Source organism: Symsagittifera roscoffensis, chromosome 1, assembly GCF_963678635.1.
Source record: "Symsagittifera roscoffensis chromosome 1, txSymRosc1.1, whole genome shotgun sequence".
Lineage (NCBI taxonomy): Eukaryota > Metazoa > Xenacoelomorpha > Acoela > Convolutidae > Symsagittifera > Symsagittifera roscoffensis.
This window is the reverse complement of record NC_087062.1, coordinates 83,234,576-83,260,991: the sequence shown is the minus strand read 5'-3', so window position 1 is coordinate 83,260,991 and position 26,416 is coordinate 83,234,576. Positions and strand designations below refer to the sequence as shown.

Here is a 26,416-nt window from a genome sequence, read left to right as displayed (position 1 = left end):
CTGCTCTCGGTTAAAATCAACAGCATTTGTCGGCTGACTAAAATTTAATTTCAGTTATCATATCATCTATGATCATGTGAAAACATCGCACTCGCAATCCAATTGTAGTGAAATGGTACACTTGCGAAATAGCTTCCACCATAATAACAGTTTACTAATTGGAAGCCGTGAATGTCTATTATCCATTTGCCACAATAGCTTGCAACACCGTACAAGCAAATCGGTTTATTTTCCGGAAACTCCCCAAAAACATAGAGGGGTCCACCGCTGTCTCCGTGGTATAAATTATCTGCACGAAATCTGTTCACTCTTCTAGTGCAAACTGTATCAGGCGGACAAGGTGAAATACAATTCAAACATCCGGGAGGTCTTTCGAATAGCAGAATTTCCTTCAAGCCCCCCGACATCTCCTCTCTGCGCCTGTCAGCCATACCCGTGCCACAAGCGCCCATTATGGAACAATGAGAGACATAGTTTCCGCAAAGTGGAAGAATTGAGTCTTCAGAGAAGTTGTGATAAACTTTAATGAGACCGACATCACTCTTTGAACCTGTCAGTTTTCGTCTGTAGAACATTGAAACATTTAATTAACGGTGGTATATAAACCAGCCGAAGTTTAAGCCAGCCGAAGTATGAACCAGCTGAAAATATGTAAATGTTATAAAGTAGTTATGTGACAATTATGTAACACTTATGAAAGTTATACCAATTCATTCATTGTAACTTTTCGTCTGGCTTATACATTCCGCACATTTTGGTTGGCTTATAATTCGGCTGATTTATTCACTCTCCAATAAACAATAGTTTTTGGTTAATTGGTTTCACGTTAAGCCTCATTTAAAAACCGATAGCAAGCGCGCAACAATAACCCACGCTGGTCACATGGAGAAATCAAAACCCCTATAGCTTTGCAAAACCGATCAATGGAGTGAGAACATTTTGTTGTTCTGAGGAAAGTAAAAGATATGTGTGCCCGCATTTTTTCCCCTAATATAGTTTGAATTTTTGACGAGTTTTTTTAATACAAAATGAAAACTGTTGACACCGTGAGCTTGAAAAAAAATGTTTGGTTTTCGGTAACTGCGGATTTTTTAAAAGTTTTAACACAGACGTTTGCTGTGCAAGTAGCACAAGAAACTCCGACCACAAAAACATAAATATTTTTTGCAAATGCGGATGTTTTTTGATCTTTCGGCTAATAACAAATCTTAACGAAAGCTTAAAAAATCGTTATTTTTGATAGCAACAGTAAAATACGATTACTTGCCAACCGTTTTTGTCAAACAATTAATCAAAAAACAAAAACAGAACATTCAAAACATTTTTTGTATTTTTCATAAAACTTGCAGAACTCAGTTTTTTTGAGGATTTTTTGTTGTTGTCAAGAAAGCTCTACAAAAGCATAAAAAAATAAGAAAGCTGAGTAAAAATAAGTAAGTTTTGACGTTTTATTTCCGAATTATAAAGCTGCTCGCTCGCTTTTTTTGCTCCAATTTAGACAAATAATCAAAAACTTTAAGCCGGGTTTTCTCTACACTAAGGTTCTGTTTGGGATAAAATGTTTATAGTTCGAATCTCGACTTCTATGGTTTTATACAGTTTTATCGAAATCTTCAGACAATCATTAACGGCACCTGATTTTGCGTGAAAAACAATTAAAACAAAACCAACAAAAGATCCGAATACAAACACCCGAACACCCCTTTCAGTGGTCGGAACAATAACAAATAGGATGTGCAGCGAACAACTCCGGCACTGAAACCATTCCAAACTGCATCGAAACCTACTAACTGATCCAAAAATTGCGTAAATAGCAACTAAAAAAAATTAAAGTTTTAGTTTTTTTTCTTTTTTTTCTTTTACATTTGTATTTTTCTTGCAAAAAGTATAACAAAACGTTACAAGGTAGTCAGAACTTTCTGGTTTTTGTCCTGATACGAGCACAATTTCATTAGATCTTTTTATTGCAGCTTTGTTAGTTTCACTTTTGAGCTTTTCGGTCGAAATTGTTTGGCAGAGAAAGACGCTTTTCAGGACGTAGAGAAAAAAAACAAACACCAGTACAAATATTTCGTATTGATAATCATAAAAAAACTAAGCGACTAATTTTGTTTCAAACTAGATGAAGACTCTATATCACTTGCATTAAATGAACTATATGTGGACTCAATTTTTCTTTTTTTCTTTTCTGGACGCAATTAACTGTGTGTCCGCAATTTCTACGCAGTTAACTAACTAACTATTATTAACATTTTTGTTCTGTTAACACAAAAAAATTTTTAAAAAAACTTACAAAAAGTTGAAATTTTGCCGTGTGGACAGAGGTAATGTGTGAAAAAAGCCCAGTTTTTCTTTTAAAGTATTTCTAAGAATTAACTTTGAGGAAATGAATGACTTACCGGAAAGTAGTAGGCCAATGTAATTTTTCCACTTTCACTCCAACTTTCTCTGCAGATTCATTTGAAAAGTCCCCCTTCAAAACGACCATGTCATCCGCTAAAAGATCAACAAACCGGCACAATTAAAACGTGACCAATGTTTAACCCAAAAATCATTCACAAGACCAAAAAAATTCGTTTACCGAGACGGGCAGATTTTAAGGAATCGATTAAAAATTTGTTGATACTTTTTTTACAACGAGATCTTTTATCTTTCTTGAGATTTTTACAAGCACTCTTAGAAAAAAACTGTTTGTTCGTTTGCTTCTAACGCCTCGCCTAAAGCTATTGTGGCGTCAAATTTAGCCATTTGGGTGTAACTTCTGAAGAAAATCCAGATAAACCGAAAGCTATGCAAGTTGTACAGAAATTTCCGACAATAGTCAATTAATAAAAAAATCAAAACACAGACCCATTAAAAATTTATCAAAATTTTTTTCGAAAAAATAATTAATTTTTTTCTTTTGGGAAAAATGACTGAATTAGGTTTAAAAATTCAAGAATGAGAGAAGAAAAGCTTAAATAATGATTGAACTATAGTAGAATCAAATTGAGGAAGTCAGCCTCTCATCAGATTTCGTCTAATTCAGTCTGAAAGTCACTTCTTAGACCAATGATCACACCACTTTTTATTGCATAGAGAACTTGATGAATCCAAATAACTACCAATATAGCTTCAATATAATTCTTCACATGGCCGTATGAGCAATTTTTTCTGGAGGTAGTGAAAATTCGCTAAAAAAATTGGCCCTTACGACATATTTGAGAACAGTTATACTCTTGATTTGTCATGAAGAAAATCTCGGAAGAAAATTTTGGAAACATTATTTTCTTAGCCGCTTAAAAAAACGACTCAAATACATTTTTTTGGACTAATCGACAAACAGAATTCAGGATCAGTGACGCACCTAGAATTTTTTCGAGCGGACACAGATTTGTAAAAAAATGTTTTGTTTTCTCGGTTTTAGGTTGAAAAAATTGACCCTCTGAACTCTCCTCCCTTTGTAAAAGACCCTATTTTGCCAAAATTTTAGGAGCTTTAAGCAAATTTTTCACAAAAATGCACCAACTGTGGGTCACCTTTTGAAATGTTTTAAGCAAAAAAACCACGTTTTTGGTGCGTGATGCACCTCATTTGAAGTCGACCGAGAAAAAAAAACAATTGAATGTTCTGTCTCTTTTTTTTTTAACTTACGATGCCTGTCATAAATGCAATGAGCAGCCGTTAGGACCCAGTGCTCATGAATAATGGTTCCCCCACAGTACGACCAGCCATTTTCCACCCTGTGGAATCTGGACACTTGCACAAAAAATGGGCGAAATTGGCTCCGCTGGCCGCCGATTACAGCAGATATCAAAGAGGTATTCAGATTTGAATGTGTTTTTGATTTGAAAAGTTGCTCTGACATACATGTTGTAAAGACAAGGCTGGCTAATGTCAAAAATTGTAAACAATCTGAGTTGTTCATGATACCAAGATTATATTAAACAAGCAAACATAGATTTGCTTGGGATATCCAAATAAATACAGCAATAAGATGAGCTCATTAGATAGACAACCAATGCTATGACGTCATTTAAGCTAGTTTCGACTACTTTTAAAATTCTGATCACAAAAAATCGTTTCCAGTATAGGTTCTTAGTATAGATTCACATTGGTAAAACTGGTTTAGTTGCTATATATTTAGAAAGTTCCGCAGCTGACAATAGATTCCACAAAGATTACTTAGGTACCTATTAACAATTTCAATGTGAGTTTGAAGTCCAGTTGATTATCGAGATACAAACCCATATATTTGAAAACAAATTTTTGCTCTATGTCTTTATTGCTCTTTTATTAGACTAGTTGTTCATTTCATTAACCGAACTCTTTAAATTCAAAGTCAATTTGCTTTTGTCCGACTATTTTTTTGCTTTTTTCAACCCATTTGCTTAGATTTCAATCAGAATTGAGTTTTCAGAAAGAGTTTTAATGGCCGTTTCTTTGCGACCAGTTTCTTTGCGACTAATTACGTTGATGTTCACATCTTTTTCACGGTCTGAATTTTATGGAACTTGAAAATTCTATGCTAATCCTCTTAAATTTAATCCAAGCATTTGCTTAAAAGAAGCTTGTGATTATCGGTATCGATTGTTTTCAGATATCATAAAAGCAAACGGAGTTTCAGAAGCTTGATTATCCCAATCAAATCTGATTTCGTCCGCTAGTGAAGCAATAGCATCAACTGTTTTTCGTTTTCGTCTGGAAACGAACTGATATTAAAAATACTATACTTTGTCGAATAACAAAAAATAACACTTGGTTGTAAAACTATGGTTCTAGTAAAATACCTAAGACGGGCATGAATGAATTGGTATATTATTGGGATTTCAGGTCATATCCTTCATTTAAAATTTTTTTTTGCAATTTTCATTAAGTTCGGGAAAATCTAAATAATTTTTTGAATTATTTTTAACCAGACTTTCAGAACAGGCTCAAATATTTACCACTTTGGAGGAATGTAAACATGGTAAACAATTTTCAAAAATGTGTTTCAAATTCAACTCTAGTAAACTATCATTTTTAACATCTTTCTTGCAGGTCTGTTTTTTGGAAATATCTTGCTAATTTCTCGCATGTGTTCGCAAAACAATTGTTGGTGCTGAAACTCTCTGTGTTAAAACAATTGTTCTTAGCAGTTCCTTTTTACAATTCTGAAGTATCTTTTTCCACAAAACTTCAAGCTGGTTGTCAACCCAAAAGATTTTGTCTTCATTTACCCCATTTTTTTTTCTCAAGGAATAGTTAATTTGAAATATCAATAAGCTTTGCAAAAATCATTTAAATCAAACTTTTTTTTAAACCTAGTTTTTAACTGTTCCACAAAATATTTTTTGTTGAGTGGTTACCACGTTCTACAGAGGTAATTTTTTTCAGTATGAATTTTGTCACCCGCCTTTTTAAAACATTAAAAAGTCACAAATGACCTGAAATCGATATTTTTTTTGTGAGCCAAAAAACCAATCTAGGCATGGATTTGGTTTCATTGAAACGATGGTTCTATGTAATCATTCAGAAAAAGGTAAGTTCATTCACCATCTTTATGCAACTAAAATGAGTCCATATAATTCAGCTACGCATATAATTTATTTTGAAGTATCTCCATGCTACTTGATAGGCTTATGGGTTTACACAATCTTCTCAAAAGGTTTTGTAATTTGGTAAGTTTTTTTCCCTCAATTCGAGGGAGTTTTTTTTAGTATGTTTACAATTCAATTCCAGAGTTATCAGTTGAAGCTATTTGCCGTTGATTTTTGTGGTTTCATGGGATATCGGTTATCCTCAGCCCCGAAGATTTCTACATCTTCGCCCCTTTTTTTCCTTTCACTAGTCTCAGTAGTTTTCTATCGTTTTCATTGGAATATTAGTTTTGAGTCTTACAGCTAATTCCAATATCCCTGATTCTGTAAAAGGGACGTTGCCAAAGTTAGTGCGTCCAAAACTCAAAGTTCATTTTGCTAAAGATAACTCCTGAAAAACATAAATTTAAGCCTGCAGCTTATCAATGTTTTTTTTTTATTTGATAACAAAAGCATTTGCTTACACCCAGTAGTGCCTATTTGATTTGATAACAAAATTCTGTTTCTACCCTCAACCCAATTCGTATTCTACCTTGTGGTTTGTTTTTTTGAAAAACAACATGTTTTATCGGAATCTTTTAAAAATCCTTTACGCTCCAGTTTTCTGACTCGAGTAAAATTTTAAACTAAGAATTTACATTGTGACTAAGCATTACTTTCTCAGAAATAAATCTTAAGCAAAAATAGGTTTTTCGATCTTGTTTTTTTCTTCGAGGGCATTTTTTTTATTGCGCAAGCAACTGTTACGTTATAAAGCTGGAATCTTAAAACTACTTCCGCCGCCATAAAGTAGTTTCAAACTTACAATTCACTTCCATGAATATAATTTGATAATTTTTGCCCTTATTTTTTTTGTGACTAAGCATCCTTTTCTCAGAAATAAATCTTAAGCAAAAATAGGTTTTTTGATCTTGTTTTTTTCTTCGAGGGCATTTTTTTTTATTGCGCAAGCAACTGTTACGTTATAAAGCTGGAATCTTAAAACTACTTCCGCCGCCATAAAGTAGTTTCAAACTTACAATTCACTTCCATAAATGTAATTTGATAATTTTTGCCCTTATTTTTTTGCCGCATCTGATATCGAGTTTTCTGACGCACAAAGACACCTTTATCTCCGCCTCTTTTTTATCATAACTCTTCTCAAATTTTTTTTTAATTGGAATTTTACTTTTGGATCCTTCGATTTCCACCTTGTTTCTATTACAGATACTTTCAAAAAGATAAATCCTGCAAAAATCTGTTTGAACGTGCAGCTTGTTTTATCTTACTGAAGTGAAATAGTATTGATAACAATTTCTCTCGTACACTGTCAGTGTTAGCCATATGACTTGATATAATACTTTTCTAGAGCTTTCTCTTAGAAATTATTAGGTTTTTTTAAAGTTTCCTATGAAATATTTGCGCTCGATTTTCTCCTTAGCAGAAGTAAAAATTAAGAAATTTCTCGAGGACTCTGATTTTCTTTTTTAAAAATTATATAATCATTATAAGAACAGGTTTTTTGTTTTCCAATTTTTATCTCTTCGGGGCCTTTTTTTTCCCTGCCTAACTACTTCGATTTTCACAAACCCTGTTATGACCCCAGAGCGGCGTGTCCCAGAAAACCGGAACGCGTTGCGTAGTAAGAAGAACGCAAAGAAAACCCCTGTTCTCTTATTTAGGTTATTCACTGACAAAAAAAAGGCGCTTCAAATACTAAAAACCGAGGGAAGTTATCTAGTTTGAAGTTTCATTTTTGGTCTGGTTTATTTAAAAGCGTCAACCAATCTAATTTTTTTGGGAAAGGATCTAAGCGTGGACAGTCCATACGTTAGATCCACTTCTTAGGGTGGTTATTTGAACATTTGCCGTCACTGAGTCAACCAGATGCACAACCTTAACATCCTGTTATACGCTACTTGATCAAGAAACTTAATCTTACATTTATATAAATAAACGTAACTTTTCTGAAAACTAAGAAAAATTAAGAAAGTGTGAACGGCCTAAACACTCAATTTTTAAATTTTGTTCTCATTTAGTCGTTTCAACCATTAATCTAGTGTTATTTATTTTATGCAAAAAACCTTCCACTGAAAAGATAACATGTAGAAACGCTTTAAATTTCCGTGGATGCAGTCGATCGTATACCGCAAGCGAGAGTTCCTTCGGTCCTCTCTCTACTAAGAAGTAATTTGTTCTAAGTAGAGCAAAAACCATCAGTTCAATGTCTACATTATGCTTCTGTGTCGCTATTGTCACAAAAGAAAGCACATGAGCTTCCACAAAACTCCATTTTCTTCTACCCTCTCCTAAAATTGGCTGCTAGTGCTGTTTGAAAGTCATATCATTGGTTATTGCTATTGCACGTGTCAGTATAAGAACGCTGTCAATGATTAATATAATGCTCAAGTTTTTCTTCGGTGAGTTAAACTATGATTTTATTACCCTTGCTAGGTTCGGTTTCTTAGGGTTTTGTTCCTTTTTGCCTCCAAACCAACAGTTTCTCTTTCATTTTTCATTTTTACCATTTACAGTTTTTCAGTATGAGTAGGTCTTTTTCCAATTCCCCGGACAAAAAAATCCATCGACGTCCCCGTCCATCGCCCATCCGACTTTCAGCTGAGGTTAGAGGCTGGGACGAACATTGGTTCTTCCTTGACAGCCCATGAAGAATCATTTTTGTCAGTTTTGATCTTTATCATGCTCTCGAAAATTGATATCTCGATTGTCAAAATGATATCTTTGCGCTTCGATGTCATCTCAATTAGCCATTCTAGACCAGCTGAGTTCCTGTTTGTTTTGTTGTTTCTTGTATTTCATCCTCGAACTCAGGTGCTGGTTTTGCTCAGCCTTCGTTACCTTCGTTGTCCTGATCGTCCACAATGCCAATTTCTCGATTTGCTTTGTTTCTGGACCCTCTACTTCTTCTGCGATCTTTTTCAGGTATATCCTGTCCACCACAAAGTCTATCTTATAAAAAATTAAAATTTTATCAGGTTTTTGTTCTGCTACTCTACCGCGTTTGCATTCCATATGGTAGGTCCGGCTCGGTGTTTTCAGAAAAATTGTTCTATTCCAGTTCTTTAATAAGTTTCCTCAGCATACGCAACATTTCACCATCCCCTTAAGTTACCTCATTAATGTCTAGGTCCAGTGCTAACTCAGCTATCTCTTCCAAGGTCTCATATCCGTCTTTTTTTACTCTAAAGCTTTTCATTTTTAGGTCTCAGACAGGACCCATCAACAAATAACCATCCAATTTTTTTCATGTCTTTGGGATCACACTAATCTTTGATGATGAGTTATGAGCTTTGATGTTATCAAAGTGGACCGCTTTGACTGTGTTCAGCTTGTAGAAACTTTCCTGTTGTTGTACCTCCAATATTTTTTATTGACCTCTTCCTTTCTTAGGAGTTTCTTTGTGCCTTTAGGTGTGATCAGGTTCTGAAATACTCAAACGTAATCTGCTACAAAAATTGTTTAGATCCAGTCGCCTACTCATCGAACTTTTTCTTCACTATTGCCTGGGCTTGCTGTGTGATTCGAATGCATAATTCTGAGTTGATTGTTGGGCTCATCAGGTTGGTGCACATCATTTACCATTTTGACCAGCTAAATCTTCGCTACATGTGGAGACCAGAGCCAGAGACTTGGATAGAGAATGGGTAGGAGGAGATAGAATCACGACGGTGATCGCTACCTACACTCGAGTTAAAAAAAACTTGGACCACACCGTTGATTCTATGGATTGCTATCAGTGTCGAAACGCTCTATGAGACCACTAACTCAGAAGGAAGCAATGAAGATTGACGTTGAACCATTCTAACAGGAGACGTCTTCACCTGATGCATCCGATTATTTTCTTCGCCTAGACTCTCCGAAAAAAAACGCTGTTTGCGGAATCTTGTCTGTGTGCATTCTCATCTTTCTCATCTTCCGACTCACCGGACAAAATTGCGTCTTTAGTGTTGTACTTAGATGCAGCCTCTTGAGGCAGTTGATCGCACGTTGCAAAAGTCACTGTTTTCTTTTCAGCCTCAATCTTTTCTCTTTTTTGTTTTGCATGACGTTTGAACCAACACAATCGGGGGCATAGAGAAGACTCTTTGCTGAACTATCGTCCTAGCGTCCTGTTCGTTCCAACGGTGTTGACGTTTTGATCGTTTGATCCGTATCTTCTCGCTGAATCCCTGTGAGATTATCACTGCTGTCCATTCTGGATTGTCCTTACCAAAGCTGTAACTCTTACCAAAACTTGCCGACATCCGCATCACCTCTGGTGAGACATCCATAGTTTAATTCAGTAATGACAGGCTGTTATTGTTCATGCGAGAAGCTCCTTTTTGACCAAGTTTGAACGCAGTAGCAAAACCAGGGGAATCCTCTCGATCTTCAACAAGATCTTAATTCCAGCTGCCATTTGCACTGGCAGCTTGGGATGACCCGACGTGGATTGAACCGACTTGCCTAACAACCTTGTTAAAGAAAGAGACTCGAAAATGACTTTGTCTGAAATGAGATTCACTCTTCTATCTCTAGCCTGGTTAACCTGCTTTTCTTCAATCGTGAGTCAAATTCTGTCTTCTTGCTGAGGATGTCAGCGTACTAGTGTTTGTCCTGCATCGTGGTTTCGGTTGTCATAATTCGAACTGTAACTGTAAAGACCAATGTAACTGGGTCCATGGACGACGTCTTCAACCAGGAAACGATTGGTTGTCCAGTCGTAACTCAGAGGCAGTGCACGCTACTTCTCGATTAACGTGATAAAAGCTAAACTGGCTTTTGGTGCACCATATTTCATCTCTATTTTCCTCAGAAACTTGCTAGGGAGCGGAGAACAGTTCCTCCGTTCCATTGTTTTTTCTGATGCAAAATTTCAGAGATGGCAACGACTTGGAGTGTCGAGAATGAGCATCAAAATCGCGTAAGGCAACTCCCCCTTTATGTGTTCAAAAAAAGCTCGAGTCTTCTCGTTCAGTTCAAACTTCATCCATATGTTTAGCATCAGTTATTGTATCAGAAAGATCTTGTTTGCATATACTTTCACATACTATCTATGGCTTTGACGGATCCCAAGATGGTCTTCAATAGCGTCGCTGTTAAGGGAGGCTCCCATGTCAGCACATCTGCCACGGCGTTTAAATCCGGTCTTACAAATTGCTTTTCCATCAGCAGACTTTTTTGAGTCCCTGAGATTCACTCATTTTGAGGGCTTGCATTTCAAGCCTGCTCTTTTCTTTGTTCCTTTTTTGTGCAACAAATAAAGCCTATTTTTTTTCCTTTCTTGTCATTCAGTTGCTGCATTGGATAGATCTTGTCTTTATTTCTTTTTAGATACTCTCTAAGAAAATTAGCGAATCACAAGAAGGTAAATGGTTGCGCGACTGTTCTGTGGGATTTCCAAGCCAGCACAACTTCAACTGCCTCTGGATCTGGTTTTAAGTCTTTCATTGTTGACATCTTGTCCACCATCCAGTCTTTTTGTGTTTTATTAAGTCCCTGAGAATCGCCAAATTCGAGGGCTTGTACTTCAAATCTGCCCTTTTAATGCAGTCAGTCAATGTGATCTCCCAATGTGAGCGTCGCTGTCGCCACCTTATCCACGTAACTTATTATCAGATTCAATAGATTTTGGGCTGTATTTGGTTTTCTCTTATTTTTTTTGCAACTAAAATCGGTTGAATTTCAGCTTTTTGGTTGCCGGCTTTAATTCAGTCGGCTTCATCAAACAAATATCTTCTTACTAGATTTTTCCGATAAATTTTATGAAATCGATGAAACTCTGGCGCCAAATTTTCGGATGCGCAAACTCAACACCAAAACGACGCTCAGTTTTGCCTCTATGTAAATCCTGCGTCGAGCTCAAAGTGAGTTCTTTAAATCCGGTACCAATTCCTTGAATTTTGTTGCTGGAATTTCTAAATCTGTCTATGTTCATGTTAGCATAACTTTTGTTGAATATCATAGAATTTTTTGCTAAAAACTACAAAAATAATCACCGCGACACAATCGAATTGAAAACAAAAAAAATCTTTATAAAATTATATATTTCTTTGCGAAAGAAAATCTATCAGTGGAAATCTATGGTAAAGTCTGTTGGAAGCAATTCAAATGCATATAGGGTATCAACAATTTTGAACTTCATCCTATAATAGTTCGTTTTGTGCAAAATTTACTCATTTTGATACTAAATTCAAACGTGACAAGCAAAAAGATATCTAATTTTAAAATGGCAATCGATTTTTTCTAAGTATTGAAAGGATTTGCTTCTCATTTTTGTCTTGAATGGACTTTAATTAAGACCAAGGAAGTAGGGAAGTTGCGGTAGACAGTTTTTTCATCATTTATATATTTTTTCGACTTCTAATTTCTGTGCTTCGTCTCAGTGTCAACAAATTTGATTTCGGCTCAGCAATGTGGGTAGTTGTGATTTTGTTTTCATATTGAAAAATTTATTGAACCCGTGGCTTTCATTTCATTTTTTTTCCGCTTACTGCAAAGAGCGGTCAAAAACTAGACATCGTTTTAAAATTAAGACATCGTTTTAAATTATAAACGAGTTAAAATTTCAAGTTTATGAATAGTTTAAGACTTAAATCGACAATTATGAAAGAAGGTGAACGAATTGCTTGGGTTGAAATTTGCCGAGATCCAAGATTTCTTCGATTTGTTGATTGAACTGGAGACAGAAAGAATTGGAGATTTAAATACAGAGAAAAATGTTCTCTGACTAGATCTATTTCCCGATCTGGATTCGGATATGGTAATATGAGCATAAGATGGACCTCACACAAGAAATATATATTTACAACTCCGTCCTTTATCACGCGAGTTACACTAGTGAACAAAACTAGGCACATATTAAGTTCAGTTTTAAAATGCTTAAATTTAAGGACCAGTTTTGAGAATTTTTACTTAAAACTTAAAACGACAGCAATTCATCAGAACTATCTTCTCTAAATTCTCAATTTTTAATTTGAAGCTTTTGCTAGTTTTTACTGGGTCTGAACGTGCTAGCTTTCATGATCTGCACTGTTTTTTCGAAACGCGTGATAATGTAAGAAACAGCTGAGTTTAATAAAGTTGTCACACTGTTTATTTCAATTTTCTTGCTGAGAATGTTTCACGTAGCATGAGCAAATTTTTTGCTCTGCTGATTCGAAAAAGAATTCATTAAGATGCAAAATCTAGCGCCGACGGTGAAAACTGGCTTTTTCAGAACCGGAAAAAACTGTTAAACGCTTTAATTTAAAAATTGATACTTTCAGAGAGAGTATTTCAGATTATTGTTCCGACTTTCGATACGAAAGTAACGGAATATTTGTGCTCGGGGTGGGTTTTTTTTTCTTCAGACAAATTTCGACTTTTTAACTAGCCATTTTTGATGGAATTTTTTGTTATCATTCGAAAGGTATTGTTGTCCTGAGCTCAAATTTGAAAAGATATTTCACCTGTGATCATTTTTCGTAAAGTTACGGGGGTTTAAAGATTGCCATTTTGGCCAATTTGGGACAATTAACGCGCGATATATTTTGCGTTATTAACGCGTAAGCGGAGAGTTAATCCATCTTAGAAATCGTTCCAAATTGGTTAAAAGAAGCCTATTTGCCATAATTGGTTTGTTACAAGGAGCGAAATTTATCCTTTTGTACTTTATATGGCGTGTGGGGGATGATTTGTATAAAAAATTTCAAATTTTAGGCATTTTTTTTTCATTTTGTTTTATTTCATTGAAATTTTTAATGTTATTGCTGCTCCATAAACCTTAAAAGGCAGTCGGAACATTCAGGGCTTTGCCCTGATACGAGCAGTCTTGTTTGCTTTCGGTCCATGTACAAATTTTGTCAAAACTCAAAGTAAAAATGGTCCCTAAATTTCGATTTTTTTTAGAGATTAAAAACCTCAATTTTTGTTTGACTTTTCCACAAGTGTATATTGAATATTACAATATAAATAATAAATATTGTTGCTTTTTCGAGCTTTAACGAGATAAGGTGATTCCATGATAAGGTGGGGGTGATATAAATTCCAACGTCTTTAAGATGGTCATCTGAATATAAGGTAGACCCTGAAGAAAGATGCTATAACATGAAATACCGTTCGATTTAAGTTTTGTTTTAGCTAGATGGAAATTGAGACCATTTTGCATGGGCCAGCTCCCGGCCACACATTTGTCAGACTAAATGTTTTCTGAACAGGTGACTCTAAACAGTAGTTTCGGTCGTTAGCAAATAAGAACAGAAAAGAATGAGTGATTGATTTGGGAAAACTATTGATATTATTATAAACATTAACATATTATTCCGAGAATGTTTCCTTGTGGGACACCATTGGGAATAAAAACTATATAGCAAAAAAAAAATTTTGCGTACTTTTTGATTTCGATTGGACAGATGAAATGATAGTAAATTATTGAACTGATCGTCAAAACCAAGACCAGATAGTTTTCTGAGCAGTTGGTTATGCGACTCGGAGTCAAATGCCTTTTGAATGCAAAATGGACAGAACAAAAGCTTTCATTTGCATGACTACAATTGTGAATTTTATCGACATACTCTAAGAACTGTCTGACTGAACGTTCTAGCTTTTTTAGACAGGACCATGCAGTTTTTGACGTCCTTGTGAACTTATGAAACTGGAAAGGAGTTTTTCGAGACCGCGATAAGCGCTAGAAAATACTAGTGCCTCGGTATTTTGAAACGTCTGATTTCGAATCAGATTTTTGAAACGGCATAATATAAGCACTTTAAGGAGATGAGGCTAAAAAGAACAAATGTCATGGACGCGAACGCATCAGCATGAGAAAAAACGGACGCAAGCGTTCAGCTGCAACTGCTTGAGAAGATAATTTATATCGCTTTCGCCAAATGATAAATCACGTAAGCTAATGATAGTAGTATCAGAGCCGCCTTTATATGTTAAAGAATCATCGCTATAAACAGATTAAAAAAGCCTTTGTCCAAATCAGCTTACGCCTTATCAGTGGAGTTGCTGGGTGCTCGAATTTTTCAACGAACTTTTTTTGTTAGGAACCGTTCAGTCTGAAAGTGGCTGTTTTGAACGATTAGTAGTGTTGATCGATCAATTGAACGTATTTGGAGGGGTTAGTTTGGAGCGTAGAAAAATTTTTTAAATTTTCGAATTAGGCGTGCCTGACACATAACGATTTTGTTTTATGCAAACACTAAAACCGCAAAAATTAGAGCGACGATTTTTGCTGATAAAATACAGGCATGCGACTAACAAGATAAACGATAGAAATTATAGTCGAAAGTATTAGCGGAAGATCATTCCGAATTGAGCAGCTACAATCCTCACGGGGAAATTCCCGAGAATAAGAGTGCTATTGGGAGGTTTTTGCTACCCTTCCTGGTCTTCAGGAACACCTCTTCGACCGGATTCAGGAATTCGGGTGGGTCTCGGGGAAAGACTTCAAACTGGACTTTTAGCAATTTTAGCTTCCTGGAATGTCAAGAATTGAGTTGATTTAACATCAAGTTCATTTTCACAGTATGAGAAGCTAGAAATTGAGGGAAAGGTTTGATGCATCTTCGATGGATATGATAATTTTTATCTACTGAACAGATAAAAATGACCATATCCACAAAAATGAAAATCATCAAAGGACTCGTAAAATCATAATAAGTAGTAGCCTTGTTTTTAGGAGTGACCTCGTGGTCTGGGGATACTGAGACCCAGCCATGAGCTCACTATTTTTGCATGTAACTTTGTAAATTTGCGCCGTTTGGCCAATAGCATTTAAGTTGTAACGATTTTGTCGACCCGATGTTAATGAACCACACACCAGTCGTTTTTTAACCTAGCTTTTTTCCGTTACTTTGTACTTCCGGGTGAATTATGCATATATGTTTTTATGGCGTTCCTGGGTGTTATTATTTTAACATCATGATCGGCAGACCTGTTAACGAAGCACTCCGCGCCGAGCGGATGCTCTAAATAAGGCCCTTAACCAAGAGCCATACGGGTGGTTTGGAACGCGGAAGCCTTACGGACTCCCAGATTTAGCTTTTTAACATACTTAAAACCCAGAAATCACGTATCCTGAAGGGTGGGGTCGTCTTGTCGTTCCCTGAGCGGTATATGATCAAAAACACTTTAAGATAAACAAGAAACCAAACAAAAATTGGTATAGTACCTAAGAACAAACCAAAAACATAAAAAAATAGGTTCAAAAAGAGAAATTTTTTTTTAAATCAGTAGAAATCATCACCTCATACGAGATGTGATCCGACCCTCCCGTTTGTGGTTGTTAGATATATTGCTAATAGACGCATTTATATCAAATAGGACCGTTACGAGCAAAATTGTGCCATTTTTTGGAGCCTGAATTGTAGAGTTGTTTGGGTATTTAAGCACGTTAAGGCTATTTTATGCTCAATTCGGAGGGTTCAAGTGATAGGAGTAGAAGGCTGATCCAGCAAGCAGTGCAAGAAGCAGCAGGAAGGGTCTGAAGGACAACAACAATAGACTGTTTTGATCGTTAACAAGTTTTGCATCCTGTTTGGTACAGAAAATACGATATAATTCTATCGGGGGCTCGACAGTGACTCCATTGTAGTGACCCTCCACCGAGTTGCGAATGTCCGAAATAAGCACCTTAATTCTGATACTGAACGGACTCGGAGGGGTATAAAACTATTGTTACCACTATTTATACCCCCAGTATGATTATTCCCATACCATTTTTCTGTCAAACAGACCGTTTTTAGGGGTCAAAATAGTTATAATTTGATACACCAACAAATCGCGATTTTTGAGATATCGTTGTTTTTCGAAACAAAAAAAGCACTAAGTTAGTGAGTTACATCGTAATTCGACTAATAAAACTAGAGAACGGATTGGATTTAGTTCGGACGTGGTTGAGACGAATTGGATACCGAAATCCGACTTTTCGTGATGTTTGGAAAAACGAAATAACACAAAACTTTAAAAAAACTTTGAAACTCTTAAGTTAGCGTTATAAAAAAAATGTTCGAACAACATACACTAGACAATCGACAGGTTTTAGAACTTGTTTGCCAACAATTTTCCCCAGTGAAATTGAATTTAACGAGCTTGATTTAGTGAATTCATCAATCCGGAGAAAATCAAATAGTTTTGTTTTTGACAAAGTTTTAGAACGTTTTTTTTTGCACTGAACTAATAAAATAAAGGAATTTTGAGCTCGGATCAAAATAACTTAGGTCAATAAGACAAGAACATCAGAAAAAGTTAGGCCCAAGCTATATGTTTGAAAAAATTTTAAATTTGCGCAAAAGAAGTTTTGCTTTACAACCTTAGAACCACTGGACCGATTCAATTCATTTTTGTACCGTCAGATTAGAAATTAAGCAAGCTTGAGCACAAGCTAATCAATTTCGAAGAAAGTGAACAATGAAAACTTTTTTGATTGTTTAGCAAAACAACAGGTTTTTGAAGACGGACCCTTCACATTTTGAAAAAAAAATTTTGATAGCCCTTATACCCCTCTCAAAAGATAGCGTTGGTTGAATAAAACTTTTTTATGAAATTGAATTGAAAAAAGGGTTTTGAACCTGGAAAATGACAGTCAAGTCGGAAAGAGGTCCATCAGAAGACCCCTCACAGTTAAGGAAAATTGTTAAATAACCAGCTTAGCTTCAATCCGGAGTGTTCATGTTTTGCCAATCAGGAGGGGTCCCAATTCGGTAGGGTTTTGTTTTTGTCAATCCCTGAGAGTCATATTCTGCCAATCTTGAGGGGTCCCGGATCGGAGGAGTTCTATTTGGGCAACACGGGGCGGTCTCAATTGGGAGGGGTCCTGTATTTTGCCCCTGAACGCCGATCCAGAGGACTCTAAGAAATTTTTCCTTGCAAACATAAACAGAAACCATACACTAAATTAATAGTATTTATTATTAGGACGAAAAAGAATCTCAAACCAGACAGAAAACCAGTGACTGCACTGGTAACCTGCCACTAAATAAAAACTGAAAAGACCATAGTAAAACCAAAACAGTTCTAAACTCAGAAATTCGCAACTCTAAATCTAACCGAAAATAAGTTCGACAGTGAATTATTTGGAATTGGAATCCGAAATTGTTTCTCAGAATAGTGGTTGCCTCAAAAGTTTTAGAGGGTCAAGCTCGGGCAATCCGAATGTGGATTGGTAATACTGAACTCGGTGAGTCCAATAGTCCCATATTATAGAAAAAAAACTGTCTTCAAGTTTTGTCTATTTACTGCGGCACTGAACAGAGAAATTTCTTGGTTTGGAAGCCAGTTTGACTAATAAATTGAGACAGAACAATCGCAATACACATACATTTTTTTCTTCTTCAGGTTGAATAAATGTTTTTATATTTTTGTAACTTTTGTTTTTGATTGGAGTGAGTGCAATATCTTTCAAAGGTTTTGACATCATCAGGTTGTGCTGGCACTTTATCAAAAATATAATGTTTTTTTTTGCTGTGCATAAATTGGAAACACTGCACTTTGATAACTTAATAAGATTCGTGGTCACTTGTTAGTTAAAACCTTCGGACATTATCGTGTTGTGGTAATATTATATGTGGTCAGGCTACAACTCGGTAGCATGCGAATCAAGTGAGGCGGAAGTAAGAAACTCGACTACTGAAAACTTGAGCAGCTCGACTCCTGAAAACGAGGCACCCGCAAACAAGGCGAAGAGAGTTCAGGAAAGTCATCAATTCGGACATGCAATCAGAAAAGACCACACTAAGGGTACTAGAGGCTGATTATGAAGGATCACCGCGACAGAGAGGAACAGCGCGAGTTTCGACTAGTACTAAGCTGCCGGGCACGAGCAAGGGGACGCCACCACTAGTGACTCCATTGGTAGACAACGGAGCATCAATAGGAGAGGCCTTGGCCAGGATTCTGGACAGCATGGGTAAGCAGAATTCAATAAGAATGAGTGAATTAGAAAGAGCAGTTCATGTTGAGAGAGAAAGCCTGAGCAAGGTAATAAATTGCCATAGACAGGAGGTTAGTAAGAGCGAAAAACAATTAAAGGGCAGTACGGATGAGTACTTGGCCAGAAACTTGTCGCGAATGATAAAAGAGGCTGAAGAAAGAGAGAAACGATTGAGAGGTGATCTGGAGTAACTTCGGAGTCAACAAGAGCAGTATTGGGACTCTCGATACAAGGATAGACGCAAGGCTGGAAAGACGCACTCAGGCTATAATGGATAGATTGGATGGACTCCTGGTAAACAGGAGCGGATCTAGAAATAGATGAACACACTCGAGAGAGGCTAGCAGAAGGCTGACAGTGAAGTAAACGAGAATCCAAACAGAGGAAGGGCGTATGGTACAAAAGATGAAGGGGTAACGCGTCCAGTAACGCCACTGGGAGTCATCAGCCTAGGATTCCCACGAATATAAGAGGAGGTTGGCAGTAGGCTAATCTCGACCGAACGACCTACGCGAGACGCACAAGCGAGTAGAAGAGGTGATTCCTATAGATGGAATCATTCGAGCCAGGAAAGAGCTCAGCCCATTGAATCCGACAGGAGGGAAAATCCAGAGCATCAAACAACAAATATGAACAATCAAACGCGAAATTCACGGGATGCAACAGCGATGGCCGAAGCGTTCGAACTTCTAAACTTGTCCCTGGAGACGCTACTTGCAAGGTTATCCATGACCAATGAGCGCAGTGGGAAGTCCAAAAGGGTTTTCAAGAAACCGAGATTGTATAAGGCTTATGGTAGTAGCGATTTATAGGATGAGAAATTTAAACCCATTAAGTGATAAAAAGCAAGTTTGCCTGGTACCCTAAATTGAACTCATTGAGTGATAGTAAGAAAGTTTGCCCAAAATCTTGATTTCCAGGTGAGTTTTATTTTCAGGACCAGTCTAAGGAATGGTGGTAGCAGCAAAATTGCGGTCAGTTCTTCCTCGCAGGCTATGCTCATATGGCAATCAATAAAGAAAAAACAGCCCAAACAAAATTTTACCCCTTACTGGTCGTTCAGCTCCAGGTGAAGGTCCCCAACCAACACCTCTGCCCACGGTTTTGCACATTTTGTAAATCATCAAACTGAAACATGACAAATATGTCTGAAAATGACAAAAATATCTGAAAAAGCTTCAAAATTTTTTTGACCAATCAAATTTAAAGACCTGAAGTAGTTCCAGTGAAAATCTGATAATTCTTTCTGGACACTTGCTCCAGAAATGTTCACTTGGCTGCCAATTCGTTTATATAGGAGACTAACTCGGTGCCAGAAGTTTCGTTTATTGGAGAAATACGAACGATTCTTTTTGCTCGAACGTTTGTTTGAGCTGTTCGTTGATGCCTCTCTCCATAAAACCTTATACTTTCCTTGAATAATTTTACTGAATAGAAGAATATCTTGCATCTCTCTCTAAAGCGATAAAGGAAGTATTCTAAGATATAATACAGACGTGCGGCTAACGAGTGAGAGGACAGAAATTATAGTCGAAAATGTTAGCGGAAGAGCATTCCGAATTATAACGACTGTGCAGCTACAATCCTTACGGGGCAGTTTCCGAGAATCAGGAGTGCTATTGGGACGTTTTTGATACCCCTCCTGGTCTTCAAGAAGACCTCTTTGACCGGATTCAGGAATCCGGAAGAGTCTCGGGGAAAGACCGCAAACTGAAGTTTTTTTAAGCAATTTTAGCTTCCTAGAATAATCAATTGTTAAGTCAACATCAAGCTCAATTTTTCTAGTACGATAAGTTTTGAGGGAAAGGGTTGTTCCCTATCCGATGGATATTATGATTTTTATCTACTGAACAGAAACAATCGTAATATGATAAAAAGTAGTAGCCCTGTTTTTAGTAGTGACATCGTGGTCTGGGGATACTCATGGTCCGGGGAGACCCAGCCATAAACTCACTCTTTTTGCATGTAACTATGTTAATTTGCGCGGATTGGCCAATAGCGTTTTGTCGACCCGATGTTAATGGACCACACATTGTACTGGCGTTGGTAGAGACAGTTAAAGAATGTGAAGCTGTGTTTACACGCTAGCCAGTCGTATTTACTTCCGGGCGAATGTTACACATTGGTATTTAGTGAATGAAAAGAGGATAACAACGTAATTTTGTCTTTCGATTAAATTGTTTTAACCGCGCTGAACTCCTGATAATTTTGAGGAGTAAAACAAATAAAATTTTAGCCATGTTACGCGTTCTCAGTATAAACTTTTTAACTGAAATGAACTGAGTGATTTGAAAAATGAAATGGTAAGTTAGATTTTTTTCCTGCGTTTCAAGATAACTTTGAGGAGTAAAACAAATAAAATTTTAGCCATGTTACGCGTTCTCAGTGTAAATTTTTTAAATGAAATGAACTGAGTGACTTGAAAAATGAAATGGTAAGTTAGATTTTTTTCCTGCGTTTCAAGATAACTTTGAGGAGTAAAACAAATAAAATTTTAGCCATGTTACGCGTTCTCAGTATAAACTTTTTAACTGAAATAAACTGAGTGACTTGAAAAATGAAATGGTAAATTAGATTTTTTCCTGCGTTTCAAGCAAATACAGGACTGAACAGCCTTCAATTTAGCATCCTACCACGCAAGATAGAAGTCAGTTGGCATCATTTGGAAAACCTACCGTAAGCCGATCAGAATCGAGATAAGAAAGCTAACATGCTCTGTTTTTTTATCGATTCTGGTTGGCTTACGACGTGCCTACTCTATGACTTGACTAATGTTTGCTAGGTGACCTTTGCAATGCTATGTTCGTATGGTATGACGTTGCGAAGCTTTGCTTCGCCTCTGTGTTAAATTTTTGTTGAAGGTTTCAACAGAATTTGATTGGCAGCTCAGTAGAAGGAGTATTAAGTGACGCAACTGATTGACCGTAGTAATAGGCGGTAGTGCTTCCAAAAAAAAACAAATATATCATTTTTTGTTCGATAAAATTTAACCAAAACACCCAGTTTTGTGACATAAACTGATTTAAGCGCCGATTGGAACCATTCGAACCAGGAAAGAGCTCAGCCCAGCGAATCCGACAGGAGGGAAAATCCAGAGCATCAAACAACAAATATAAACGATTAAACGCGATATTCACGGGGTGCAACATTGTGACATAAACTGATTTAAGCGCCGATTGGAACCATTTGAACCAGGAAAGAGCTCAGCCCAGCGAGTCCGACAGGAGGGAAAATCCAGAGCATCAAACAACAAATAAGAACGATCAAAAGCGATGTTCACTGGATGCAACTTCTAAACTTGTCCCTGGAGACGCTCCTTGTAAGGTTATCCATGACCAATGAGCGCAGTGAGAAGTCCAAAAGGGTTTTCAAGAAACCGAGATGGTTCAAGGATGAATCCTACGGGTGTATAGATACCTGGATAAAAGTCATGAAGCTGCTTTTTAAGGAAGAAGACTTGACAGTAAAACAAGAATGCAATGCGCTCACCAGCAACTTGGAAGGGACAGCCCTGAATTGCTTGATGGCCAAAAAGCAATACCAGCGGGACAACGCCGAGAAAGTCTTCGAGATACTTATGAACCGCTTTGGCTCTTGAGTGCAAGAGCACCAAGAAATGATGCGCTTCGAGAAACGAAGGTAACATGAAGATGAAATCAGATGACTTAGAAATGCTGGGAAGGCGCATTCAACCGGACCAGTCAATTAGCAGGATGAACTTGGCAGTAGCTTCAAAGTTCGTTGATGGCGTGAAGAACGATGAGCTCAGGACAATGTTAGCGACAAACTACACACCTCCTTCAACCAATGGACCTACACCGGGAGAGCTGTGACAAAAATCCAAGGAACATCTGTTTTTGAAGCCTCCGATGAAATCAGGTTAGTACAAAAGCAGTTATGGCTTTTTTAACAAAGGACCTGCAAACCAGGGTAACAACTGGTACACGTCCAGGGATAATATGGACAAGAGACACTTTTGTGCAAACTGCAGTTCCACAGACCATCATATATCAGCATGCCCAACCTATCAACAGTACATAAAGGCGATAGGTTGTAGCCTTGAATATGAAGACGCGTCGGACATCGGTCATGAAAGTTTTATGAGAGGAGTGATTGCAAAATTTGGCCCCAAGTATTTCTTTTGCAAACCTGGAGGGTCATTTGAAATCAGACTGTCCACAATTTTGAGATGCTGTGGCAGATATCAAGCACCAAAGGAACGAGAAATCTTTGTCAGGCGTTAAATTCAGCAAGGCACGCCTGATGAGCGAGGCGGAAGCGCAGAGGAAAAAGAAACCACAAAAGCTGGTTACGAAGAAAATGCAAGCCGTGTTAGAGGAAACAAGCGGAAAAGAACCTGAAACCGTAGCTAATGACTTTAAGATTGACTATAAGCCAGGGCAAGAGATGCCTGAAGAGGGTTCAGCAGGAGTTGGCAACAATGGAAATTGGACAAAATGTCAAGCTCGAACTGGAGAACGAGAGAATTCAAGATCAGCTCAACGACTTTGAAGCATCTTTGATGGAAGGAACGAAGGCACCAAGCAGTTTGAGCACGTATTTGAATGTGATCTCAGGACAGACATTCGGGATGGTGCCACGCGACAGTAAGATACAGTCGATCATCTCGTTTTCGGGACATCAGGCAATCAGAAATCAGAGTGAACCTTCAGAGCTCAATATAATGCACCTGGACATTTATGCAGATTATCTGAGACATGCAGAGCCACCTTCTGAATCGAGGGAAGTGCGAGCCTTCTTAACGACTGGTGGCACTCGACACAATGAAAGTTCACGGGCCATATCAAGTGATGCTCGTGGATTGAACAAATAAATAAACCAAGACCTACCTCATGACAGACAATGGCCAGACAGGACAGATATTTTTTGATCGTGTAGAGCGGTAGTTCGTAGAACGGGTCATGACACCATACAAGATGATGTACACATTGGATACGAATCAGATGTGGTTGCACATCTGCTAGACCCCGATGGAAAGAATATCGGAGTAACAGGACTCCTAGACACAGGAGCAGTAGTCAGTGTAATGCCGATTAAGACATGGGAAAGGATGGTTTTCATCAGGGAGGACTTGATACCCATGATTTTAAGATTGGCTGCCGCGGAGCCATCTATGTGGTCGGGAGAACTCCATTAACAGATTTCCATATGGGAGGACGGAGCCTCTGGATGAGTTTTTTTCGTGGTGTAGAACCTGGACGACTTGGATCAGTTCATCTTGGGGCGTGACTTCATCACGTGTTTCAACGTCACAATTGACCTTAATAATGGACTAATAAGGATCTAGAACCCGGACAGGAAGTTGGTTAAGCGACCAGTAAATAAGATAATAACTGATGAGAATGAGATACCAGTTTTTTTAGACAGAAAAGTGAAATTACAAGATAGATGGCTGTAGTAGCGATTTATAGGATGAGAAATTTAAACCCATTAAGTGATAAAAAGCAAGTTTGCCTGGTACCCTAAATTGAACTCATTGAGTGATAGTAAGAAAGTTTGCCCAAAATCTTGATTTCCAGGTGATTTTTATTTTCAGGACCAGTCTAAGGAATGGTGGTAGCAGCAAAACTGCGGTCAGTTCCTCCTCGCAGGCTATGAGCACTTAAGCTCATATGGCAATCCATAAAGAAAAACAGCCCAAACAAAATTTTACCCCTTACTGGTCGTTCAGCTCCAGCTGATGGTCCCCAGCCAACACCTCTGCCCACGGTTTTGCACATTTTGTAAATCATCAAACTGAAACATGACAAATATGTCTGAAAATGACAAAAATATCTGAAAAAGCTTCAAAATTTTTTTGACCAATCAAATTTAAAGACCTGAAGTAGTTCCAGTGAAAGTCTGATAATTCTTTCTGGACACTTGCTCCAGAAATGTTCACTTGGCTGCCAATTCGTTTATATAGGAGACTAACTCGGTGCCAGAAGTTTCGTTTATTGGAGGATAATCGAATTTTTTGAAATATGAACGATTCTTTTTGCTCGAACGTTTGTTTGAGCTGATCGTTGATGCCTCTCTCCATAAAACCTTATACTTTCCTTGAATAATTTTACTGAATAGAAGAATATCTTGCATCTTTCTCTAAAGCGATAAAGGAAGTATTCTAAGATATAATACAGACGTGCGGCTAACGAGTGAGAGGACAGAAATTATAGTCGAAAATGTTAGCGGAAGAGAGTGATAGTAAAAAAGTTTGCTCAAAAACTTGATTTCCAGGTGAGTTTTATTTTCAGGACCAGTCTAAGGAATGGTGGTAGCAGCAAAATTGCGGTCAGTTCTTCCTCGCTGGCTATGCTCATATGGCAATCAATAAAGAAAAACAGCCCAAACAAAATTTTACCCCTTACTGGTCGTTCAGTTCCAGCTGAAGGTCTCCAGCCAACACCTCTGCCCTCCACGCCTTTGCGGCGGTGTGGCAGCGATTGTTTCTTGGTCTTTGCCCGTATCCTTGAGAAAACGCCTGGCATTTCTTCTCGATGGGACAGCACCACCCGTAGCGGCTTCAATTCTAGTTTGCTTGACTGGTGCAGTTGAAGATACTCTCTGAGGACCGCAGGATTTTGTCTCTTGCTTCTAGAAATTAGGTTCCCGTTGTCTTTATGACGATTATCTATGTCTTTTGCAGATGCTCCAGAATATCGTGAGTAAGCGCTCTCCTGCAGTAGACAATGGGACTTATTTGTTTTCGCTTCGATTGTAGATACGTCAGTAGTTGATCAAGTGGGCAGCGCGTATTGTTGTTAGTGCGATGGGATGATATGCTGCTTTTCAGCACATCGTGCCAGAGGATAATCTGCTTACTGGCCACAGGTTGTTGTTTTTACAATACTCGCAAATTCTTCACCCTGTTCAAGGTATTTAGGATCGAAGAAAGGCCGGGGACTGCGTGGACCTTCTGCTCCGTCTCTCTCCGTTCCTCTCACTCAAGATCTCTCAGGTTGTACGAAAGGGAGCTGGCAGCTACAATCATCGCAGTTTTAGTACAAACACTATTGACATAATGAACAAGAAGCGGTATTAAAACTCTATACAAATGGTAAAAGAAAAAAGAAAAAGGTCGAATTAATGACTGATTTTTTGAAGGATTAGAACAGTTTGCTTATAGCTTATCGCTATAAAGGAATAGAAATTAACAAAAAATCTAATAAAAATCTTTTTAAAAAAATTCAAACCGTTTTGTACATTTTGTGCATCATCAAACTGAAACATGACAAATATGTCTGAAAATGACAAAAATATCTGAAAAAGCTTTAAAAATTTTTTGACCAATCAATTTTAAAGACATAAAGTTGTTCCAGTGAAAGTCTGATAATTCTTACTGGACACTTCCTCCAGAAATGTTCACTTGGCTGCCAATTCGTTTAAGTAGGAGACTAACTCGATGCCAGAAGTTTCGTTTATTGGAGGATAATCGAATTTTTTGAAGTACAAACGATTCTTCTTGCTCGAACGTTTGTTTGAGCTGTTCGTTGATGCCTCTCTCCATAAAACCTTATACTTTCCTTGAATAATTTTACTGAAAAGAAGAATATCTTGCATCTCTCTGTAAAGCGATAAGGGATGTATTCTAAGATATAATACAGACGTGCGGCTAACGAGTGAGAGGACAGAAATTATAGTCGAAAATGTTAGCGGAAGAGCATTCAGAATTATAACAACTGTGCAGCTACAATCCTTACGGGGCAATTTCCGAGAATCAGGTGTGCTATTGGGAGGTTTTTGATACCCCTCCTGATCTTCAAGAAGACCTCTTTGACCGGATTCAGGAATCCGGAAGAGTCTCGGGGAAAGACCGCAAACTGAAGTTTTTTTAAGCAATTTTAGCTTCCTAGAATAATCAATTGTTAAGTCAACATCAAGCTCAATTTTTCTAGTACGATAAGTTTTGAGGGAAAGGGTTGTTCCCTATCCGATGGATATTATGATTTTTATCTACTGAACA

The 26,416-nt window shown here is 37.5% G+C and overlaps 2 protein-coding genes and 1 long non-coding RNA gene across 3 annotated transcripts in view; 1 reads left to right on the top strand and 2 right to left on the bottom strand.

Annotated features, from left to right (window-relative positions):
• The window catches only part of LOC134851199 (medium-chain specific acyl-CoA dehydrogenase, mitochondrial-like), a 423,273-nt gene extending 414,648 nt beyond the window's left edge, over positions 1 to 8,625 (bottom strand). The window contains exon 1 of the mRNA XM_063867176.1: positions 8,620 to 8,625. The gene's annotated coding sequence lies outside the window, so the exon portion shown is untranslated. The remainder of the gene's footprint in view (positions 1 to 8,619) is intronic.
• Positions 1 to 26,416, top strand: part of LOC134851205 (probable small nuclear ribonucleoprotein Sm D1) — a 107,116-nt gene that overhangs the window by 77,932 nt on the left and 2,768 nt on the right. The window lies entirely within an intron of this gene.
• LOC134857116 (uncharacterized) lies at positions 12 to 3,910 on the bottom strand. Its single transcript, XR_010164875.1, has 3 exons — positions 3,634 to 3,910; positions 2,400 to 2,496; positions 12 to 564 (listed from the first exon to the last, which is right to left on the bottom strand). It is a non-coding gene; the product is annotated as an uncharacterized LOC134857116 (long non-coding RNA).